Raw genomic sequence first — 23,945 nt, forward strand, 5'->3', positions numbered from 1 at the left:
TTTCGTTGGTTCGAATCCTGGGCACGGACATGACACTGCTCATCAAACCATGCTGAGGCAGCGTCCCACATGCCACAACTAGAAGGACCCACAACAAAGAATATACAACTATGTACTGGGGGGCTTTGGGGAGAAAAAGGAAAAAATAAAATCTTTAAAAAAAAAGAAAGTCAATTTTATTTCTCCATGCTAGCAATGAAAAACTGACAATGAAAGTAAGAAAATAGGTTAATTTACAATAGCATCCAAAACAATAAAATCCTTAGTAATAAATTTGGCTTAGGAAGTACAAAAGTTGTACAACAAAGGCTCCAAAACATTATTGAAAGCAATTAAAGAGGGCCAAAATACATGAAAAGACTGCCCATATTCATGGATCAGAAGACTTTATACTATGAAGATGGCGATACTGCACGGAGAGCACTGAAGAGTCAATGCAATCTCGAGCAAAATCTCAGCAGCCTCTTTTGCAGTAACTGACCAGCCAATCCCGAAATTCATAGAGAAATGCAAGGGAGCCAGAGGAGCCACAGCAACCTCGAAGAAGAAGAAGAGGATGGAGGGCTCACACTTCCTGACTTTAAAACTCATTGTGAAGCTGCAATAATGAAAACAGTTTGGTACCGACAGAAAAATAAACACGCAGATTGTGGAACAGAATTGAAAGCCCAGAAATAAATGTTCACGTTTACAGTCAGTTGAATTTTGATGAGAGACGAGACAGTTCAAAAGGGAAAGAATAATTTTTCAACAAATGGGATTGAGACAACTGGATATTCACATGCACAGGAGGAAGTCAGACTCCTTCCTCACAGCACCTCCAGAAATGACCTCACAGAGATCCAACACCACATAGGAGGCAGCACTACACAACTCCTACAGGAAAACACATGGGATCACAACTTCTCACCTGGAGTCAGGCAATCGTTTCCCAGGGATGACACCGAAAGCACTAGTATAAAATATAAAAGAAATTTATTGGACCTCATCAAAATTAAAAACACATGTGTCTCAAACGAGAGTATCAAGAAGGAGAGAAGACAACCTGCTGAATGGGACAATACCCAAGCGAATCACAAGTATAATAAGAGACCTGCATGTAGAAAACATACTGAACACTTAATGGTCAATAATAAAGAAACTACAGGTGTGGGCGGAGCAAAATGGCAGGGTGAGCTGACCCGGGACTCTCTCCCCACCAAACTACAACAAAAGACTGGAAAAAAACTGAATTTCAGCAAATAAACCTAATGCCAGGACGTCAGAGACCTACAGCATCAAAAATACGGAGGACGGAAACCCTGCTGCCGGCCTTGGAGGAGCTGGAAGGCAGTAGGAGAGAACTTCGCTCCCTCCCCTAGAGTCGGGGATTGCTGCCGCGAGTGAGGGAAGGAGCGGGGGAGGGGCCACACAACTGGGGTATCATCCAGGACTCCCGCTGCCGGTACAGTGGAAACTCGCTGACGGGGGAAAGCTTCTGTGCGCAGGGACCCCATAAACCCAGGGCCCCAGGAGACCAGAGAACAGAAATTACCTGAATCCAGACTGGCAGGTAAGAAAAACCGCCCCTTCCCCTGGCGAACCACGCTGGGTGCAGCCATCTTGCCCGAAGGCGCAGAGCTCAGAATGCGCGGCTCTCGACCCCCATCTAGTGGCAACAGGCTGTAACTGCAACCGAATTCTACCACCATGCGAAAAAACCGCTCCTCTACCATCCAGCAATTTATAAAAGCTCCAGACCAGAAGGAAAACAATAAAAACACAGAATTAAGTCCTGAGGACTGGAAATAGGTAAACTAAGTGAAAATGAGTTCAGAGCAGCTATAATAAAAAAACTCAATGAGGTAGACAGAAAGATAGAGAAACAAGCTGAGTTCTGGAGTTACTTCACAAAAGAGATTGAAATTATAAAGAAGAATCAAACAGAATTACTAGAGATGAAAAACACAATGGACCAAATAAAACAGAATACGGATTCCCTGAATGCCTGGGTAGACTCCATAGAAGAGAAAATTAGCTTAATCGAAGATAGACAGGTTGAATGGCTTCAGACAGAGGAAGAAAGAGAACTAAGAATTTAAAATAATGAGGAAAATCTCCGAGAGATAGCGGACTCAATGAGGAGAAAAAATTTAAGGATCATAGGAATTCCCGAGAATGTGGAAAAGGAAAATGGAGCAGAAAGCATGCTTAATGAAATTATAGAAGAGAACTTCCCAAATCTAGGGATTGAGGGAGAAATGTGTGTAGAGGAAGTTTTCAGATATCCTCGATTTGTCAATGTAAAAAGACCTACTGCAAGGCATATAGTAGTACAAATGGCAAAAATGAAAGACAAAGAAAGAATACTCAGGGCAGCAAGACAGAAGAAAATAACCTACAAAGGAACTCCTATCAGACTTCCAGTGGATTTCTCTACAGAAACCTTACAAGCTAGGAGAGAATGGCGTGGCATATTCAAAACTTTAAAAGATAAAAATCTTCAGCCAAGAATACTCTACCGAGCAAGAATATCCTTCAGATATGAGGAAGAAATTAAATCTTTTCCAGACAAACAAAAGTTAAGGGAATTTGTAACCAAAAGTCCTCCACTACAAGAAATCCTCAAGAAGGCTCTCATACCAGAAAAAAGAAAAAAGGGAGAAAGGGGTCACAAACCACAGAGTAGGGAGACAGATGAATAGAACCAGAATAGGAAGCAAATACTCAACTATAGCATTAGGATAAAGGTAAGGAAACTACCAAAGCAAAGAGGATCTTATCACTCTAACTACAAACTCATAACATGAGTTGGAATAAGAAATTAAAATAATAATTTAGGAGGGGAAGAGCAAAGGGACTAAATCAGTCTAGGCCAAGAAAATAAGAGGCCACCAGAGAATAAACTATATTATACACAAGATTCTAAATACAAACCTCAGGGTAGCCACTAAACTAAAAAACAGAACAGAGCCACAAAACATAAATAAAGAAAAATCTAAGAAACTCAGCATAAGAAATTACAGTATTAAATGGGTAGGCTAAAGAACACAGGAAGAGAAACGCAGGAAAGCCAGATAACGAGCAACAGATTGACAGCATTAAGTCCACATGCATCAATAATCACTCTCAATGTAAATGGATTGAACTCTCCAATAAAAAGACACAGATTGACAAAATGGATTAAAGAACAAGATCCAACAATTTGTTGCCTCCAGGAAACACACCTCAGCCCCAAGGACAAACACAGGCTCAGGGTGAAGGGGTGGAGGGCAATACTTCGACCTAATAGCAAGCAAAAAAGAAGAAGGTGTTGCAATTCTTATATCAGACAAAGCAGATTTTAAAATAAGACAGGTAAAGAGAGACACAGAGGGACAATATATAATGACCAAAGGGACACTTCATCAAGAAGAAATAATGCTTATAAATATCTATGCACCCAAGATAGGAGCACCAAGGTTCATAAAGCAACTATTAACACACCTAAAGGAAGATGGTAAAAACAACACAATAATAGTAGGGGACCTCAACATCCCACTCACATCAATGGACAGATCATCCAGACAGAAAATCAACAAGGAAATAGTGGAGGTAAACGAAAAACTAAAACAATTGGACTTAGTAGACATATATAGATCATTTCATCCTAAAAGAGCAGAATACACATTCTTCTCAAGTGCACATGGAACATTCTCAAGGATAGACCATATGTTGGGAAACAAGGCAAGCCTCTACAAATTTAAAAAAAAATTGAAATAATAACAAGCATCTTCTCTGATCATAATGCTATAAGGCTAGAAGTTAATTACAAGAAAAAAAGCTGTGAAAGGCACAAAGATGTGGAGACTAAACAATACACTACTGAACAAGCAATGGATCCTTGAAGAAATTAAAGAAGAAATAAAAAAATACCTGGAAACAAATGAAAATGATAACATGCCATACCAACTCATATGGGATACAGCAAAAGCTGTATTAAGAGGAAAATTCATCGCAATACAGGAACATCTTAACAAACAAGAAATATCCCAAATAAGGAATCTTAAACTACACCTAACTGAACTAGAGAAAGAAGAACAAATAAAGCCCAAAGTCAACAGAAGGAGAGAAATAATAAAAATCAGAGCAGAAATAAATACTATTGAAACGAAAAAGGCGGTAGGAAGGATCAATGAAACAAAGAGCTGGTTCTTTGAGAAGATAAATAAAATTGGCAAACCCCTAGCCAGACTTACAATGAAAAAAGGGAGAAACCTCAAATAAACAAAATCGGAAATGAAAGAGGAGAAATAACAACAGACTCTGCAGAAATAAAACAGATTATAAGAGAATACTACGAAAAACTCTATGCTAACAGAATGGATAACCTAGAGGAAATGGATAAATTCTTGGACTCCTACAATCTCACAAAGCTCACTCAAGAAGAAGCAGACAATTTGAACAGACCAATCACAAGGAAAGAGATTGAAACAGCAATCAAAAACATCCCAAAGAATAAAACCCCAGGACCAGATGGCTTTCCTGGGGAAGTCTACCAAACTTTCAGAGAGGATTTAATACCTATCCTTTCCAAGCTATTCCAAAAAATTAGGGAGGATGGAACACTTCCTAACACATTCTATGAGGCCAACATCATGCTGCTACCAAAGCCTGACAAGGACAGCACGAAAAAAGAGAACTACAGACCAATATCACTGATGAACATAGATGCAAAACTTCTAAACAAAATTTTGGCAACCAGAATTCAGCAATTCATCAAAAGGATCATACATCATGATCAGGTGGGATTCATACCAGCGACACAGGGATGGTGCAACATCCGCAAATCAATCAACATGATACACCACATCAACAAACTGAGGAATGAAAACCACATGATCATCTCAATAGATGCAGGGAAAGCATTTGACAAGAGCCAACAGCCATTTATGATAAAAACTCTGAACAAATTGGGCATAGAAGGGAACCACCTCAACATAATAAAGGCCATATATGACAAACCCACAGGCAACATCATACTCAATGGGCAAAAACTGAACGCCATACCCCTGAAAACAGGAATGAGATGCCCTCTGTCACCACTCTTATTTAACATAGTACTGGAGGTCCTGGCCAGAGCAATCAGGCAAGCAAAAGGAATAAAAGGAATCCAAATAGGGAGGGAAGAAGTGAAAGTCTCACGGTTTGCAGACGACATGATCTTATATATAGAAAACCCCAAAGAATCCATTGGAAAATTCTTAGAAGTAATCAACAACTACAGCAAAGTTGCAGGGTATAAAATCAATTTGCATAAATCAGTAGCATTTCTATATTCTAATGACGAACTAACAGAAAAAGAACTCAAGAACACAATACCATTCACAATCTGAACAAAAATAATAAAATACCTCGGGGTGAATTTAACTAAGGAAGTGAAGGACCTATATAATAAAAATTACAAGGCCTTTCTGAGAGAATTGGATGACGATGTAAGGAGATGGAAAGACATTCCATGTACATGGATTGGAAGAATAAACATACTTAACATGTCCATTCTACCTAAAGCAATCTACAGATTCAACGCTATCCCAATCAGAATCCCAATGACATTCTTTACAGAATTAGAACAAAGAATCCTAAAATTTATATGGGGCAACAAAAGACCCCGAACTGCTAAAGCAATCCTGAGAAAAAAGAACAAAACGGGAGGCATCACAATCCCTGACTTCAAAACATACTACAAAGCTACAGTAATCAAAACAGCATGGTACTGGTACAAGAACAGGTGCACAGATCAATGGAACAGAATTGAAAGCCCAGAAATAAAACCACATTTCTGTGTACAGCTTATCTTCGACAAAGGAGCTGAGAGCATACAATGGAGAAAAGAAACTCTTTTCAATAAATGGTGCTGGGAAAACTGGAAAGCCATATGTAAAAGAATGAAAATTGACCATTCTTTTTCACCATTCACCAAAATAAACTCAAAATGGATCAAAGACCTAAAGGTGAGACCTGAAACCATAAGGCTTCTAGAAGAAAACACAGGCAGTACACTCTTTGACATCAGTATTAAAAGGATCTTTTCGGATACCATGTCTTCTCAGAGAAGGGAAACAACAGAAAGAATAAACAAATGGGATTTCCTCAGATTAAAGAGCTTCTTCAAGGCAAATGAAAACAGGATTGAAACAAAAAAACAACCCACTAACTGGGAAAAAACATTTGCAAGTCATATATCTGACAGAAGCTTAATATCCATAATATATAAAGAACTCTCACAACTCAACAACAAAAAATCAAACAACCCGATCAAAAAATGGGCTGGAGACATGAACAGACATTTCTCCAAAGAAGATATACGGATGGCCAATAGGCACATGAAAAGATGCTCATTATCGCTGATCATCAGGGAACTGCAAATCAAACCTACACTAAGATATCACCTTACACCCATTAGAATGACAAAAATATCTAAGTCTAATAGTAACAAATGTTGGAGAGGTTGTGGAGAAAAAGGAACCCTCATACACTGCTGGTGGGAATGCAAACTGGTGCAGCCACTGTGGAAAACAGTATGGAGATTCCTGAAAAAATTAAAAGTAGAACTACCATACGATCCAGCCATCCCACTACTGGGTATCTATCCAAAGAGCTTGAAGTCAGCAATTCCAAAGTCCTATGCACCCCAATGTTCATTGCAGCATTATTTACAATAGCCAAGACATGGAAGCAACCTAAGTGCCCATCAACAGATGAATGGATAAAGAAGATGTGGTACATATATACAATGGAATACTACTCAGCTGCAAAGCAGAACAAAATCATTGCATTTGCAATAACATGGATGGATCTTGAGGGAATTATGTTAAGTGAAATAAGCCAGTTAGAGGAGGATAATCTCTGTATGACTCCACTCATATGAGGAATTTAAAAATATGGACAAAGAGAACAGATTAGTGGATACCAGGGGAAAGGTGGGGTGGGGGGTGGGCACAAAGGGTGAAGTGGTGCACCTACAACACGAATGACAATAATGTACAACTGAAATTTCACAAGATTGTAACCTATCATTAACTCAATAAATAAATAAATAAATAAATAAATAAAATGAAGAATTAAAAAAATAAATATAAAATAATAAAGAAACTAATAACTCAACTTAAAAATGGGGAAAGGAGCTAAACAGACATTTCTCCAAAGAAGATACACAAGAGGCCAAAAAGCACAGGCAAAATGCTCAACATCGTTACTCAGAAGGGAAAAGCAAATCAAAGCCACAATCAAGATATCACTGCCCAGCCACTAGGACTGTGGTAATTTAAAATGTAGATAGTAAGAAGTGTCGACAAGGATGGGCAGAATTTGGAATCCTCATACGTTGCTGGCAGAAATAAAACATGGCGCAGCCCTTTGGAAAACAGCCCAGCAGCTCTTCAAAATCTAGACGCAGTTTCCATACGACGCCACAATTCCAGTCCCAGGTATGTACCCAGGAGAAATGGAAACATATGAAAAATTTGAACATGAATGTTCATAGCATCAGGATTCACAAGAGCCAAAAGTTGGAAACAACCCAAATATCCCTCCACTGGTTAGTGGGTAAACAAAACATGGTATATCCAGACAACAGAATATTATTTGGCATAAAAGAGAATCAATTACTGACATGTGTTATAAATGCGGATGAACTTTGAAACATCCTACATTAAAGGAGCCATCAAAGGACCCGTATTGTGTTATTCCGTTTATATGAAATGTCCAAAATAGACAGAGAGAGACAAAGAGTGGATGAGTGGTTGCCTAGGGCCATGGGGATGGGGGAATGAGAGTGACTTCTCATGGGTACAGGGTTGCATTTTGAGGGGATGAACATGTTCTACTATTGTGGGGATGGTTGCGCAGCTCTGTGAGTATCCCACAAACCACTGAATTGTACACTGAAAATGGGTGGATTACATGGCATGGCAGTTATATGTCAACAAAGCTGTTTTAAAAAAGAAGAGTAATTTTCTTTTAACTTTGGGATGTGCCTTTGTCCCACGATAAGTAGGACGAGGCACTGGCTACAGCCGAGTCCCAACCAATCCAAAGGATGTGGGTCACAGCCCCTCAAAGCCCACCCCCAGGGAAAAGGGCAAGACATCCTCGGAAGGAAAGGATGGGGGATGCTGACCACAGGAAGAGGGGTGCAGACTTGCTCCAGCCAGCAGCATGGGCGGCAGCAGCCCTAACCCGACCCTTCACACTAAAGAAATTTTGCCTTGAATTTATGCCTCGATCTTCCCAAGGAAAAGCAGGTGCAGCTTAAGGTGTCTCTCTCGGTAAGAGGGTAGCTGGCAGAGGACAGAGTGGAAATTTTATCTTTTGATTTTCAAAGCAGCTATTCCATGTGGGAAACACATCCAAAGGGAGAAAACGTGAGTGCGTATGCTGTAACATTCTCTCTAATTCAATCAGACCAAGACACGGAGGTTTCCTTAGAAACTTGACCAGAACAGAGCTGGAGATGGGATTTTAAACAGCAGGACTTGGAACAAGTGAACATTATTGACTCATTGGTGTGACAGTCAGGGACCCACCAGGGTGAACACAGATCCTGCTGAAAGATGAATGAAAGTGCCCAAGGGCATAGATGAACTCTGGTGAGACGGAAGGAGCAGGACCTGTGCAGTGAGCACGGAAAGGGGAACTTTCCACGACACACAGGCCGTGAGCGAGTTTCACTGGAACCACTCATCTGAGAGCTCGGCCTCTCTCATTTGTCTGTTTACCAGTTTAGACCCTCAAAGGGAAAAAACTATTTGTGTCCCCTGTTTTATGGCTTCAGGAACATTTGGTAACTTAAGGCATCAGCTGTCAGAACTGCAGGAACTTCTGGAAACCACTTAGGCCCTCCAGCCTAGCCCGATGTTACAGATGAGGAAACTGAGACGCAGGGAGGCACCAAGGACACACTGGGAGTCTCTCTGACAGCTGATCCAGGGCCTTTCTCCCTGGCGAGACATAAAAATCTCTGCTCCCTGTGCCAGGAGTGGCCTGATCATTAGAACAAGACATTTTCCAAGAAAGCTGCCTGTTTACCATCAAGTGACCCCCAAACAAAACTTGAAGGATACCAGTAACTTTTGACATCATTTTAAAGAAACAAAGGTTGGTGCTTTCTTTTTTCCAAAGGGTAAAACATAGGATCATTTTCGTTCTTTCCCCAACGCAGAAACGAAACAGTCTACTGGACAGGAGAAAACTCTAGGGCGAGTTGCCATTTTCAGTTTATCCCCACGGACATTTGAACCAAACGACTAGAGTCCTGACCCCTTCATCCCTATAGTCCCCCACAGTAAACGCATCAACTCATCATAAATGAGCAGAGACACATTGGTCTCCTCGCCCAGGTAGCATCCACCTGCGAGACAGGTGTGCTCCTGCCACCAGGTCCCCGTCCCTCCCACAGGGGTCCAGACAGGGCCTGGCACAGGGGTGGGGGGATGGCGCCGCCTTTGGTGGTGGGCAGCAGCTCTCTCACCTGCAGGCTGACCAGGCCAGGGCCGTGTCCTTCACCGAGGTGACGGAGGTCTCCTGCTGTCCCTGCAGATGCCGACGAACAGCCCTCGGGGATAAAGGAGCGGGACACGGAACAAAGGGCACCCGTCCCCTGCGTCCGGCCCACAGGGCGAACCACAGGCGGGTCTCCGAGCTCAGAGGCCATCTCTGCGGCCCCGGAGCCTCTTCTGCCGGCCTCTGGGCGCCGGCTGGCCCAGGACGCGGGGCCGAGGGTTCTGGGGGGACAGGCTCCCTCTCTCGGCTCCCCCCGCCGCGCCCACAGCCTGACCCCTGGAACCCAGGACCTCTCCGCACGCCCCACCCGACCCGGCCACGGAGCAGATGGCAGGCCAAGACCCTCGGGAGCGGCTCTTGGGCGCCATTGGCGATGCGCGTGCGCGTGCGCGTGCGCGTGGCGGGCGGTCACGGGCACGCGCTTTCTCTGGCCGTTGTGCACAGGGCCAGGAAGGGAGCCCGGCCGACCTCGGGGTCCGCCCATGTCCGCCGCTGGAGGGAGGCAGTGCGGCTCCGAGCGCGTCCCCGCCACAGCCCGCGGGGAGAGCCCGGCCATGGCCACGCCAAGCTGGGCTGCTGTAGCCCCAGGACCTGCCCCTCAGGGGACAGTGGGGAAACGGAGGCCAGGAGCGGCAGGGACTGGCTGGGCGCTTGAGCTGGGCAGAGGCCAGAGGACAAGAAATAGAGGCTCCTCCCGTTTGCATCGCGGCGTCTGTGTTTCCATTCACTGGCTTATTCATCCACTCGTTCACTCATGGCCTCACTCACTCACTCATTCAGCCAGTCATTCATTCATTCAGGCTTTCACTCATTCATCATCCGTTCATTCGTTCAGGTAGGAATTCATTCTTTTAATCGTTCAGCCAGTAGCCTCTATTCCCTGCTTGTGTGCCCAGCACTGTAACTTCACCAGGGAGCAAAACCCAATATGGTTCCTGCCCACGTGGAGCTCAGGTCCCTTGTGTGACACGAAGAAAACGTCAGAGGAATCCCATGCTGGGGGCTGCCATCTTGGGTGACCCTTGATCCCATGTTCAGGACAAGAGCCCCTTACCACGTTTCCTGCAGGCTGCAGGCAAAGGTGGACCCTGAGGGCAGCTGTGGCTCAGGGAGGCCTGAGGAAGATGCCCCGCAGGGGCTGAGGGTCTCTGGGCTCAGGGTGGGGAGGCAGGCGGCGCAGGGAGGGAAACGAGAGGCGGGGTAAGTGGGCACCGGGAGCCGCCACCTGGGCTCTGACCTTGTGTTTTTGCCTCTGTGCCTCTCCCTGGTGAGAAAAGCTCAAACCGTCTACACTAACCCCACCCCTCGCCCCTCGCCCACCCCATCCCTGTACAGTCCAGAGTGGTGAGAGCCAAGGAGGGGAGAGGCAGGGACAGGGGGAGCCCTGGCCACCACTTCCCCTCACTCCAATTAGAAATATCTGCTCTGGTTCCACCCTCAGCATCGGTTCCCCTGGTTCCCATGAACCCCCTTCTCCCTGAGCCCCAGTCCTCACCCTCAGAGAGTTGAGCGGGACTGGCTCTGCACCTCCATCCTCCACAGGGGTCTCCCAAGTCCCCCAAGAGGTGCTTCCCATGCCACTGCCCTCAGCCCAGGCACTCGTCCGAGCTGGAGAGCTGTGCACACCTCAACTCTCAAGGTTCAGGGGGTCCAGAGCCCCCCAAGCACCAGCAGGCTCCCCTCCCACCCTCTGCAGGCCACAGGCCCCTGGTGGAAGAGAGGGAGCCGGGGAACTCAGAGATGCCCACTGTGGCCTCCCCACCGGGCAGCATGGCCTCAGGGACCAGTGTGGTGTCCAGAAGAAAATGCAGGGTCTGGTGGGGCTCGTCCCCTCTGAGGTGACAGAGGAGGCCATGGAGGTCAGCAGAGAAGGCTCTGGGGAGACAGGAAAGTCGTGGCCCCCACCCCAAGCTGATGGCACCATTTGCTGATCAGCAAAGAGAAACTTGCCCACCTACCACAGGACCCTCCTGGCAGCATCTCCCAGGCTGACCTTTAGGACCCCATGGCCATCTTGGGCCACATTTCTGAGCCACTGGGTCTGGATGTGGGGACATGTAGGGCCCTTCCCAGCCCCGGTTAAGAGAGGGGACTTTGGGGAGCTCACAGATGAGAGCAGAGCACGCCAGCCCTGGGACTGAGGAAGTTTTGATGCCACTCTGTGAGTGGACACTGGGCAGAGGTTGGAAGGAAATCCCCCAATATATCTGTGCCTACTGTAAGCCAGGGCAGGGGCCAGCCGGGCACTGCTGTCACAGCCACAGGTTGGCTTAGTAAGGGGAGCTTGGGGGGAGGATGATGGGGACTGCCAGTAGTGGAAAGACACGGGCTTTGACTTTTCAGCTCCTGCTAGGGCTGTGGAGCCAGCTGAAGACAGGGCCCAGGAGCTGGGATAGCCATCCCCCACTCCAGCTCCTGCTGGGACTCTTGAGCTGGCTGAAGACGCGGCCATGGAGCAGGGAGAGCCATCCCCTGCTCCAGCTCCCACCATGGCTGTGGAGCCAGCTGAACATGTGGCCCCAGAACAGGGAGAGCCATGCCCTGCTCCGGCTCCTGCCAGGGCCCAGGAGCAAGCTGAAGTCACGGCCAGGGAAGAGGGAAAGCCATCTGCTGCTCCAGATTCTGCCTGTGCCTGGAAGACTGCTGAAGCCTCAGCCACGGTCCAGAGAGAGCCATCCACTTCTCTGCCTCCTGCTGGGGCTGGCGAGGCAGCTGAAACCACAGCTGCAGATCACGGACAGCCATCCCCTTGTCTAGATCCTCCTGGGCACCTGGAGCCTGCTCAGGCGCTAGCCCTGTCCTCGGGAGAGCTCACTCTCCAACCCCCGTCATCCCCAGCTCCTGACCCATCCCTTCCACCTTCTTCCTCACCACGACCTCCCTTCGTCTCCCCCCTTAACCTGTATGTCTGTGTGGCCATTTATGTTTTTTGATTTCTTGTCTTGTTGTGGTGTTTGTGTCAGTTTTGAAATAGATTTGTTGATTTATATTTTAAGAAATCTGTGTTTTCTCCTTTTAAATTGTACAATTCCTGAGTATTAAGTTCCCAGCTCATAGAGACAGCCCCCAACAGCTCACTCATCTAGCACATGTCTGGAAGGAGCACCATGTTTTCGTGTTGTCTGCCCATCTGCCGGGTCCGCAGACTCAGCAGAGACCGCCACGAGCACCCAAGATGCAGATGCTGGCTCCTGTCCCACTTGAGACATCTCTGGACGTTTGTGAGAAAGGACACAAAGGTAATACAGAGACGCCCAGGGTGGGCCAATCCAGGCCAGGCCACCACTGTAGTCCCACTTGGACAGCCCTACGTTCCCTCCCTGTGTGTGTGTGTGTGTGTGTGTGTGTGGAAGGGTGGTTTGTGTGAGTGGACCACTGCGAGGAGGAGCAGGCTGATGAGGGGTTAGAAGCTTGGAGGGCCGGGCCCATTCCCAACCCAGCTCATGCCTGATTGGGTGGGACATGGGGTGCTGGGCAGGACACTCTGCCTGAGGTTTCTCCCGAGCCCCTGAGGTCTATCTGTTTCATCCTGGGGAGAATTCTGCGCAGACACAGGGTCGTGCCTGATCTGGAAGCATTAGGTCTAGAAGACAGAAGAAAGAGGAAGGGCAGCTGAGCAAGACTCTGATGCTTCTGGGCTGGCTGTTGGTCACTGTCTTTGCAGAGGTCATCTCAGGAGGTGGGCACAGAGCTGGTGGAAGGGGACACGGAGTCCATCTCCCCGAGGGAGGAGAAGCTGTGCAGGAACACTGGAGCGACATGCGTGGGGAAAAGGCCAGCGTCAGAGCCAGTACAGGGCCCAGCACATGTGTGGGGAGAACAATCCTTTTGAGCAGCTCCTGCAGAAGAGCAGGAGACAAGCGGGGCCCCACGCCGGAAGCAGGGAGAGCCAGCCCCTACTCAGGCTCCTGCAGGAGCCATGCTGCCTGCTGTGCTCGAAACAGCTGAGCAGGGAGACCCATGCCCTGCTCTGGCTCCTGCAGGGGCCCAGGAGCCAGCTGAAGCCGCAGCCATGGACCAGGGAGAGCCATCCCCTGCTCCAGATCCTGCCAGGCCCCAGGAGCCTGCTGAAGCCGGGGCCATGGACCAGGGAGAGGCATCCCCATCTCCAGCTCCTGCCAGGATTGTGGAGGTGGCTGAAGCCTGGACCACAGCCCAGGGGGAGCAATCCCCTGCTCCAGCTCCTGCCAGGGCCCTGGGGCAGGCTGAAGCTGCGGCAGCACACCAGGGGGATCCATTCCCTGCTTCAGCTCCTGCCAGGGCTGTAGAGACAGCTGAAGCTGTGGGAGCACACCAGGGAGAGCCATCCCATGCTCCAGATCCTCCTGGAGCCATGGAGCCCGCTCAGGCCCCAGGATTGTCCCCAGGAGAGCTCACTCTCCAACCCCCTGTCATCCCCAGGTCCTGACCCATCCCTTCCACCTTCTCCCTCACCACAACCTCCCTTCCTCTCGCCCCTTGACCGGTATGTCTGTGTAGCCGTTTATGTTTCTCATTTTATTGTCTTTTTTTGGTGTTTATGTAAATTGTAAAATAAATTTCTTTCTATTTGAAGAACTCTGCGTTTTCTCCTTTTCAATGGTACGATTCCTGAGCGTTAAGTACAGTCCCAACGCTCGGCCTCCATCACCACTGTCCAGTAGCTGAACATTCCCTTCACCACAAGGGAAGCCTGTTCCCAAAGCGCTCATCCCCCATTCCTCCCTTGCTGCCTGACAACCCCTAATGTGTGTTCTGGCAGGTTGTGGTCAATCTTTTCTGGATGTATCCGATAAGCGGTGTCATGCAATAGGTGGCCATCCTAGGCTGCTTCCATATTTTCAGAAGCACTGATCGAAAGCAGCCATGTCAGGAGCCTCTTGTGGTCCACATGCGTGCTGGGGGCGGGGACCCCCACGTGTGCTGCCGGCAGGGCTGCTCTGTGTGCCTGGCCAGGGACAGGAGGCCCGGCTGCCCCGAGGGAGAGAGGCCTGGGAGCCCCTGAGGGCGGCCCCGCCACACCCAGGGGGGCAGGAGGCCAGGGCTGTGTCCATGCCGAGCAGGGCTGATGCAGTTCCTGCGCAACCCTCACGGGACAGTTGGGAAGCTGAGGCCAGGGGAAACAGGGACCGGCCCTGGGCCCGCGAGGTGGGCAGAGTCCAGAGGAGAAGCGAGGCTTCCAGGCCCCTGGGCCAGCTCTAGCATCCCAGGAGATTGGCCTTGGGAAGGAGAGCCCCTAAGATCCTGGGGGACCTCTGTCCACGCCCTCCCATTGGGGGCCCTTTCCTTTGGGCATCCGCACCTGGGTGCACACTCACTCTCACACAACTCTGCCTGCCCAGGGTGGGGGTCAGGAGGAGAGTGCACACTGGGGAGGTGACAGCCGCAAAGAAGAAAGAGGTTGGAGGTGGCTCTGCCATGGCCCAGAGGTTTCCGGTCCCCTAGCAACATGCCCAGGTCTGTAGCATGAGGAGGAGGAAGCCTGACAAGGTCTGGGGTCCTGTGTCCACCACTCTGGGCACCTGGAGGATGTCCCCGCCCCCAATGTGGAAGGGGCTAGTGGATAGAAGGCCTGAGGTTACTCCTCCGTCAATTGGGGAGCCTAGAGGAGTGACTCCAAGGACCCCACAAGCTTGTAGAAGAGTTGCTCGATCTCAGTTGTCCGTCCATGACCCACTGTGCTCCGAGGCCTTGGAAAGGGCCTTCTAGACCCTCGAGGCCTTCCTGGGCACAGGGCAGCCTGAGCTGTAGGTGGGCTGGGCACCTGGCTACTGCAGAACGTGGCAGAGCACAGGACCCCTCCTCTGGAGAGCACGACCGAGGCCATCCTTGTTGGAGCCTCGGGGCCCTCATTTGGACGTGGAGTGGAGTCAGTGCCCTGGCTGCAGTGAGGAGGCCTCGTGGGGAAAGTGCACACGCCGGGGCCAGTGCAAGGAGAGAGGGAGCAAGAGAGGCTTCGCAGGTCCCTCACATCACCCCCGGAGCCTGCACGGCCTTCTCCTTTGCGCCCTGGGCCCTGCTGGAACCGCTGCCTCCAGGCCCCGAACCAAGGTGTGTCTTTCATGGCCTGCTTTCCCGCCTGCTGCTGCAATGCTGGGCCTGACCACCAGGGGCTTGGTGGCCACTCGTGCTCGTGCTCAGAGGAGTAACTGGAAGAGGGAAGGCACACTCAGCGGTCCTTCTGGGGGTTCCCCTGGCCAAAGCAACAGGTACCTTTCATGATTGGCGCCCATGGCCACGATGGGAGGTGCTCGGAGGCGGAAGGGGGCTCTGAGATCACCCCCTTCTTTCAGCTGCTGTGGGCCCTGCGCTCACTCTGGGAAGGCGCGGTGTGAGCCTGGGGGCGGTTCTGAAAGCCCTCACGCGGCCCGTGTCCTCCAGGACCTCACCGCCTGCAAGGGGAAGGGACCAAGTGAGGGAAGCAAATCTATGTGGAAAAGACGCGCAGGTGCTAGAGGGCAAGGAAGCAGGGTGCTGGAGGGAGGGCCTGCAGCCCTGAGGTGGGTCGAAAGTCCTCTGAGCGGACATTGGTGCCACGAGCAGAAGGACACGAAGAGCCAGCCCTGCACACAGCCGGGTGCAGTGTGCCAAGGGAAGCTCCGAGGGCCAGACACTCGGAGGCACAAGGGAATCTGGCCAAGAGGAGGTGAGAAAGGAGCTAGAGTGGCTGGAGAGAGCTGGGGAGGAGAGGAGGCTGGAGGGGAGGAGGGCAGGGCCAGACTCAGGCCTGGAAGGAGCTCCTAGCTGTCTAAGCTGGGTGTGAGCATGACCCTAACTTAGTACTCGTAAGAACAAACAGGCACCACCTCCTCGTTTCTCTCCCAGGATCCAGGCTCAGCTCAGCTAGGAACCTCTGCCTCCAGGTCTCCCGGGAGGCTGAGGCTGCAGGCTCAACGGAGGCTAGAGGGGCGGGGGCTGTCTCAGACACCACTGCCCGACTATTGGCAGGACGCAATTTGGATGGATTTGGGAGTCTTTTCCGTCTGGGAGCCGGGACCCTCTGCTAGCTCTTTGCACGAGGGCCACTAAGCACAGCTCCTACTATCTCGTCTTGCTTCTCCTGAACAACGGATCAGAGAGACAGAGAGAAAGACCGAGAGGGACACAGACAGAAAGCCAGAGAGGAGAGACAGAGAGACAGAGAAGAAGAGACGGAAATGGAGAGAGAAAGAGACAGAGAAACAGAGACCGGGAGAGACTGAGAGAGACAGAAAATGACACAGCCCCACAGAGAGACACAGAGGCCCAGAGAGACGCAGAGAGAGACAGAGAGAGAGACAGAGAGAGAGAGAGGAAGAGAGAGAGATGGAGAGAGAATGAACACAGGAGAGAGGGCAGCAGGCAGAAGTCACAGACAAGTCCTGAACTCCCTCTTGGAAGGGACATCCCATCCCTTTGCCGTATTCTACTGGCTGGAACCCAGTTCCTTCTCCGCGAGGAGGCCGGATCACATAAGATGTGTGGCTGGGGGTGGGAACCCTGGGAGCCATTCTGGGGTCTCCCACGCACAGACATGGACAGGAGGCCATTGGACCTGAGTCTGATCCTAACAGGAGGCCCCGGAAGGTTGTGAGCCAGAGGGAGATGATGTCTGAACAGCATTTCATGTCAACGCTCCCTGGGGACACTGGGAAACAGGCAGGAGGGGCAGTGCCTTTCCCAGATGCCGGAGCAGCCCCAGGTCTGTTGGAGTTGTCTTGTCTGTCCCGCCCAGCCCTTTGGGGAACCCTTCCCATGCTAAGTCTGGGCAGGAGCTCCACGGGGGTAGCGGCCCATGGGTTGACAGGCGCTAGAGGGATTGATAGGTCTAGACACCGGAAGACACCCTTAGCAAGTAGGTACTAGAACGACCCACACTGCACAGATGGGGGCATGGGGAGGCCCTGAGAGGCACATGGCTGTCCAGGGGGACATCACTGGCAAGAAGGAGGAGCCAGGTCTGACCAGCTCTGCGTCCCCAACGCTGGCTTCTGACTCGAGCCAGGCCTCCTCGGGGGCAGTGGGACGGGCTGTGTTGGTGCAACTGTGGATGGCCGTGGTGTTGGGATGGAGGGTGAGCAGTCAGCGGCCCAGGGGGCCCTTAGGGAGGTCTCGTGTGAGCAGGAAGCCTAGGGAAGGGGACCCCAGGCAGTGACCTCACTGGGCCCAAGAGAACTTGGAACCCTGGTCTCTAGGCACGCAGCTCCTAGAGACAGCCCCCAACAGCTCACTCGTCTAGCACTCGTCTAGAAGGAGCAGCATGTTTCTCTGCTGTCTGCCTATCTGCCGGGGCCGCAGCCTCAGCAGAGCCCGCAAGGAGCGCCCAAGACGCAAAGGCGGGCTCCTGTCCCACTCAAGACGTCTCTGGACGTTCATGCGGAGGGACACAAAGGTAACACAGGGACGCCCGGGGTGGGCCCATCCAGGCCAGGCCACCACTGTGGTCCCACTTGGACAGCCCTACGTCCCCTCCCTGGGGGTGTGTTTGTGTGTTAGTGTGTGTGTGCGTGTGTGTGTGTGTATTTGGAAGGGTGGTTTGTGTGAGTGGACCACCGCGAGGAGGAGCAGGCTGATGAGGGGTTAGAAGCCTGGTGGGCCGGGCCCATTCCCACCCCAGCTCATGGCTGATCGGGTGGGACGTGGAGTGCTGGGCAGCACCGTCTGCCCAAGGTTTCTCCCGAGCCCCTGAGGTCTATCTGTTTCATCCTGGGGAGAATTCTGTGCAGACACAGGGTGGTGCCTGATGTGGGAGCATTAGGCGCAGAGGGCAGAAGAAAGAGCAGGGGCAGCTGAGCAGGGCTCTGATGCTTCTGGGCTGACTGTTGGTCAATGTCTTTGCAGAGGTCCACCCAGGACACGGAGTCCAGCTCCCTGAGGGAGGAGAAGTTGGGCAGGAACAGCGTAGCGGCAGGCGTGGGGAAAAGGCTGTCGTCCTCAGGGACTGTTGGACAAGGATCAGAGCCAGCACAGGCCCCAGCCCGTGTAAGGGGAGCACAATCACATCCAGCAGCTCCTGCACAAGGGCAGGAGACAAGTGGCGCCCCAGGATGGGAACAGGGATAGCCAGCCCCTCCTCAGGCTCGGGCAGGAGCCATGCAGCCGGCTCTCATGGAACCAACTGAGCAGGGAGAGCCATCCCCTGCTCTGGCTCCTGCCAGTGCCCCGGGGCAGGCTGAAGTGGTCGCCAGGGAGCAGGGAGAGCCATCCCCTGCTCCAGATCCTCCTGGAGCCCTGGAGCCCACTCAGGCCCCAGCATTGTCCCCGGGAGAGCTCACTCTCCAACCCCCGTCATCCCCAGCTCCTGACCCATCTCTTCTACCTTCTCCCTCACCACAACCTCCCTTCCTCTCCCTGCTTCCCCTGTATGTCTGTCTAGCCTTTTTTTATTTTCGTGTTTGTCTCTTTGTTTGGTGTTTCTATAAATTTTAAAATTAATTGATTTCTGTTTGAAGAACTCTGTGTTTTCTCCTTTTCAATGGTACGATTCCTGAGCATGAAGTCCAGTCCCAACGCTGGGCCTCCATCGCCGCTGTCCAGTTGCTGAACATTCCCTTCACCACAAGGGAAGCCTGTTCCCAAAGCGCTCATCCCCCATTCCTCCCTTGCTGCCTGACAACCCCTAATGTGTGTTCTGGCAGGTTGTGGTCAATCTTTTCTGGATGTATCCGATAAGTGGTGTCATGCAATCGGTGGCCATCCTAGTCTGCTTCCATATTTTCAGAAGCACTGATCGATTTTTCATTTCTCTTTCTACTTGAATAGCATTTTTCCCAGCTGACAGGAAAGTCCCCATGGATTATGGATTAGATGCTTCAAATGAAGCCCTTTTAGTAAACATGTGCATTATGTCAGGCTACAGACCGCTCTTCGAAGGGGTACACCAGAGCCACAAGCCACACAGGAAGTGCCTGGTTCTTCCCGTGGCCAAAACACAAACAAGAAAAAGGGAGACAGCTGGAAAGACAAACCAGAACCTCGAAAGCATTCCTCCTAAATCAAGGTGATAGAAAGGTGCAACCTCCCTCTGGACCAAAGAACTCCCGAAAGTCATTGTTTTCAAGGGACAGAGAGTAAACACATGCAATTTCCCCGAGAGGTGATACATAGGGACGGCATATGTCAGAGATGCTCGACCTCCCCCGTGAGGACACTTGCAAACATAAACACCGTGGAGACGGCATTGGTCACCAGCAGACTGGCAGGTTTCTGGTCTGGTTGCGACCAGCCCTGGTGAGAATTTGGGGAAGCAGAGGCCCCCGCAGATCCCTGGAGAGCAGGGGGAAAGGACACTGCTCTCTGGGAGAATAGCCTGCAGGACCCTTCCAAGTTCCCCAGGACCCCACCTTTGCTGGCAGTGCGAATGCCAGGAGTGTGGCCCACAGGAGGTCTTGCCCAAGGTTTCCAAGATCTCTTTTCAAGAGTAGTCATGACAGCACTGGTTGCAATAGCTGGGAGCTGGGAACACAACTCAGGTTCATGGAGAGGCAATGGGACCCGTGTGGCCCATCCGTCAGAACACGGATATGTGACATCAACAGGGAGATAGACATCTATGAAAATGAATGTGCATGTGAGAGAGAGAGAAACAGAAGGAGACAGAATGAGAGCAACCGCGCCAGGGAGATATGCACCAAACTGTTCACGGGGCTCGCGACTTTCCAGTCTCTCATCTGCTCCTGGCGGGATGTCGAAAGTTCTTAGAATGTGCGCGTATTCCTTTCCTAATTCTAAAAAGGTGAATATCACAGCTCAAATGAAATCCATTGATGATTCATCTTTGGAATAAAGTACATTCTTTAGTTTCTATTTTTGAAGATTTCTATTCCAAGACAATGAACGTTTATTGTAGTAAAAGAATGAATTTTAAGAGACTGAAGAATTAAGAAAGTGGCAACTCAGGAGTGCCCTTCACAGGTGGTCTTCACCTTTCCAGTCCTTTCCCTTGGTGTCCACGTGTGTGTGCGCGCGGGCATGTGTGTGTGTGCCCGTGTGCCCGTGTGCCCGTGCGCGGGGGTGCATGTGTGGGGGGTGATGCATGTTCACACCTGTGCTGCGTGTGTGCACATGGATATGCCGGTGTGTGCATGAGAGTGCGTGCATCCTGTGGGTGCTGAGTGCGGAGGCCTGCAGGGCGTGTGCTCCTCTGGATCTGATTTCTTCATGGGCGGACCCTGGTCAGACAACACTCTTCCTCTTGGATATCCCGGCATCCGAATTTCCAAATGGCCCCGATGTGGAACGTGCCCCCTTTCTGACTTTCCTCTCCCCTCCTCACGCTGATGGGAACATCAACCTCCCTCAATCTCTGATCCTGGAGGACATATCCCCAGAGGGGGAGATTCTGGCGCATGACGTCAACACGGTGTTCCGCGGTTGGTCACTCTCTGACCTTCGAGGTCTCCTTCTCTGCTCTGAGCCTGTTTTGGGAACGTGGGGATGCAGCGAGCCTGGGGCAGAGAACTCAGGGAGGGATGGACAAGGACTGGCTGCTAGGATGCAGGTGAGGAAGGCACCAGGGGTGACCTGCCCAGCTGGAGGGCTCCCCTCCTGCCCTCCTGGTCCTGCTGCTGGCCTCATCCCTGGTCCCACCCTCCACCTCCCTAGCCCACTTTGGCCTCCCAATGCCCCTCCCGGTCTCTAACTCTCCTGAGCTGAGCAGCCTGACCTGCTGACCAGGACAGAGGATGAGGAGGGCCCGCACAATCCTGCCTGCTCTCTCTCCCTCCAAACCCCATCCTCGAGGCAGGAAAGAACATCTAGGGCAGTGCACAGAGTCACGGGGACCACCTCGAACATGCTCTGTCCAGGGGTCGTGCTCAGCTGCATGCGCAGGACCCGCTGGACCTCGTGTGAGCAGAAGGGACTTTGACAAGGTATGGCGGAGGCCTCGTGGAAGGTGCCAGAGCTCTAAGCCTGGGGCTGGGGGCTTTAGAGAAGGTCATTGAGCCCAAAGCAGAGCTAGGGGCCTCTAGCAGTGACCCTTGCCTCAGGCTCTGTGCCAGCCCCTGGTCCACACAGCCAGCAGACTCTGCTTCTGGGAGGGAGGGGCTCTGCTTAGTAGGGATGAGGGAGAGAGCCCTGGGCACCTTGGCAAGGGACTGCCATTCGAGCCTCGCTTTCCTCCCCTGAGCACTGGGCTGGCAGCCGACCTTCCGTGGTGGTGTGAGACAAGTTCACGGAGGCTGCACTTGGAGTGGCTGCTCCTTCGAAGAGTTCCACAGCTACTAGCTCCCATGATGAGGAATCCCAGGAGGAGAACTGGGCCGGGGGCCTGGATCCCACCCGGGCTGGCAGACCGTCATGGCACCAGATGGGGTGGAGAAAGTTATTCCAGAGGAACAAAGGAGTCAGAGCGAGTCGGGCATGCCTGGTGGGAGAACAGAGTGGGCAGAGGCCAAGGGCCCCAGGGGCTCTCCTGGGGGTGACGTCAGCAGGATCGGCTCCTGGGCACGAGCTCGGACCAGGCCTCTGTTCGCCACATGAGCTGTCTCTCCGAATCCTCCTGGCAGCCCAGTGGGGCATGAGGGATTCTGGCCTTCAATTCACTGATAAGGAAACCGAGGCTTAAAGAGACTGGGTCCCTCTGTGCCCAACAGAGGAGCAGAGCCAGGACTGGAAGCCAGTGCCTCTTAGGCCCCATGGGCCCCCCTGACCAGGAAGGAACTCTTTTCCCTAAAGTCCTGACAATCTTTGGTGCTGGTGCCCAGAGAGACCTCATCCTGCGGGGGGATAGGCTGGTCCTGGTCCTCGGAGAGCCCACAGTGTCTGTGGCTGGCCAACCTGGTCACCACCCCAGCCCCAGGCAAACAGGATGGCCCTGGGCCTCGAGTTTAGTGAGGGCTGGAGGCCGGAATGGGGCAGGCTCCAGGAGAGACAGGAGCCCTGAGCTCCAGGAGGTTGCAATGTGGGACACTGGGCAGAATAACCCCGGGCCAGAGAGACAGGGGTCCTAGGCAATGCTCAGCCTCTCTCTAGCTGGCGACTGCAGGGGAGGCCCTGACCCTCAGCTTCCCCATCTGCGCAATGAGGAAATGACTGGGCCTCGTGACGGGCTCTTGGGAGACTCCGCTGAGGAAGGACTTGCGGATCTCTTGCCTGGTGTCCGGAGCGCATTGGGAACCACCTGCCAGGCTGTCACAGTGGTCCTCCTGGGTACAGGGTCCGGGGAGTCCCTCCTCGGCTTCCCTACTGCTGCCCTGTCCCCAGGAATAGCCAGCATTCCTTGAGGTGGAGTTGAAGAAGATCCAGGCGACTCTGTGTTGCAGGTGACAGGGGCTCAGAGCCGGAAGGACAGCTGGACACGTTCCATGCTGCTGTCTAGGGCCTGCCCTGTGACAGCCTCGGAGCCCACCAGAAATCAAGTCTCCTCCTCGGTGGATCCCAGCTGCTGTGGCTTTAGGCACTCATTCACTGAGGCTTTCATTCCCTCCTTCCTTCCTTCCTTCACTCACTCACTCACTCACTCACTCAGTCATTCATTCATTTCTACTCTCACTCATACTTTTCACTCATTCAGCCCAAATCCTCTGGTCCCTGCTGTGCACCCAGCAATGTGACCTCACCAGGGAGTGTGACCGGGCGTGACCCTTGTCCCTGCGGTTCACATCTGCTGTGTGACATGGAAGACGGCCATCCCTCGGGTGAGGGGGAGTGATGAGCACCAGGAATCCGCTTCTGAACAGAGAGGCCAGTCATGCACAGGAAAGAATGGAGAGAACACGTGCACGGCTCCTCTGCTAGAACAAGAAAAGAAGGAAAAGTTAGGACAAAGAAATACGCCCTATGTTGAACAAAACATGGGCTCTGATTACACGTGTGCACTGATTCCTAAAACCAACAAAGAAGAAATCCAGTGGATTGGGGCTTGGTGACACCATTTTTCTGACCAACAATGGCATTTGAGGAAACATCTTCTAGGGCTCACACTTTTCCTAAGGCCTCTTTGATCCCCTAGCACTTCAATCTTCCTCCTTGGAAGCCTCTGTCCTGGCCCCTCCTCATCCAATGGCTCTTCTGCTGCTCGGGGGCCTGCCCTGCGAGGCCACCCTCATCCATCCGGGACTGTCCGCGTCATTGGGACAGGCTGCCCGCATTCCTCCCTGGGCCTCATGAGCTCCTGCTTCTTTTGCAAGGCTGGCACTTTCACTTAGGATCACTTGGCGTCTTTCTTTGCAGTGGTTTGCATCGTCATACACTGGGTCCCCCCTGGTGACTCCCTGAGGGAGGCCATTTGTCAGCATCTTCCAGGCGAGGAAGCTCAAGTCCAGAAGGCTGTACAACCTGTCCAGAGTCACAGCCAGTGTGGTACCTCAGCAGAGTTTGGTACCCATGCAGAGGAGGATGGAGGGGAAATTGTTTGCAGGTCTTCCCAGGAAGCCTGAGGGAGGACGCGGGGAGTGAGCCTGGAGGATTAAAGCCTTAGCGGGGCCTGAAGAACCAGCACCACTGTGGTGAGCATCACTCTG

General features: G+C 51.7%; 1 protein-coding gene and 1 long non-coding RNA gene across 2 annotated transcripts in view; one reads left to right on the forward strand and one right to left on the reverse strand.

Annotated features, from left to right (window-relative positions):
* Nucleotides 1–9,921, reverse strand: part of RCC1L (RCC1 like) — a 61,970-nt gene extending 52,049 nt beyond the window's left edge. Inside the window, exon 1 of the mRNA XM_044746757.2 lies at nucleotides 9,491–9,921. The gene's annotated coding sequence lies outside the window, so the exon portion shown is untranslated. The remainder of the gene's footprint in view (nucleotides 1–9,490) is intronic.
* A 21-nt stretch (nucleotides 9,922–9,942) lies between these two features.
* LOC139040153 (uncharacterized) lies at nucleotides 9,943–14,074 on the forward strand. The gene is made up of 3 exons (XR_011494130.1): nucleotides 9,943–10,357; nucleotides 11,866–12,761; nucleotides 13,187–14,074. It is a non-coding gene; the product is annotated as an uncharacterized lncRNA (long non-coding RNA).
* Nucleotides 14,075–23,945: the final 9,871 nt, after the last annotated feature.

This window comes from Equus asinus, chromosome 14 (assembly GCF_041296235.1).
Source record: "Equus asinus isolate D_3611 breed Donkey chromosome 14, EquAss-T2T_v2, whole genome shotgun sequence".
In the NCBI taxonomy this organism is placed as follows: domain Eukaryota; kingdom Metazoa; phylum Chordata; class Mammalia; order Perissodactyla; family Equidae; genus Equus; species Equus asinus.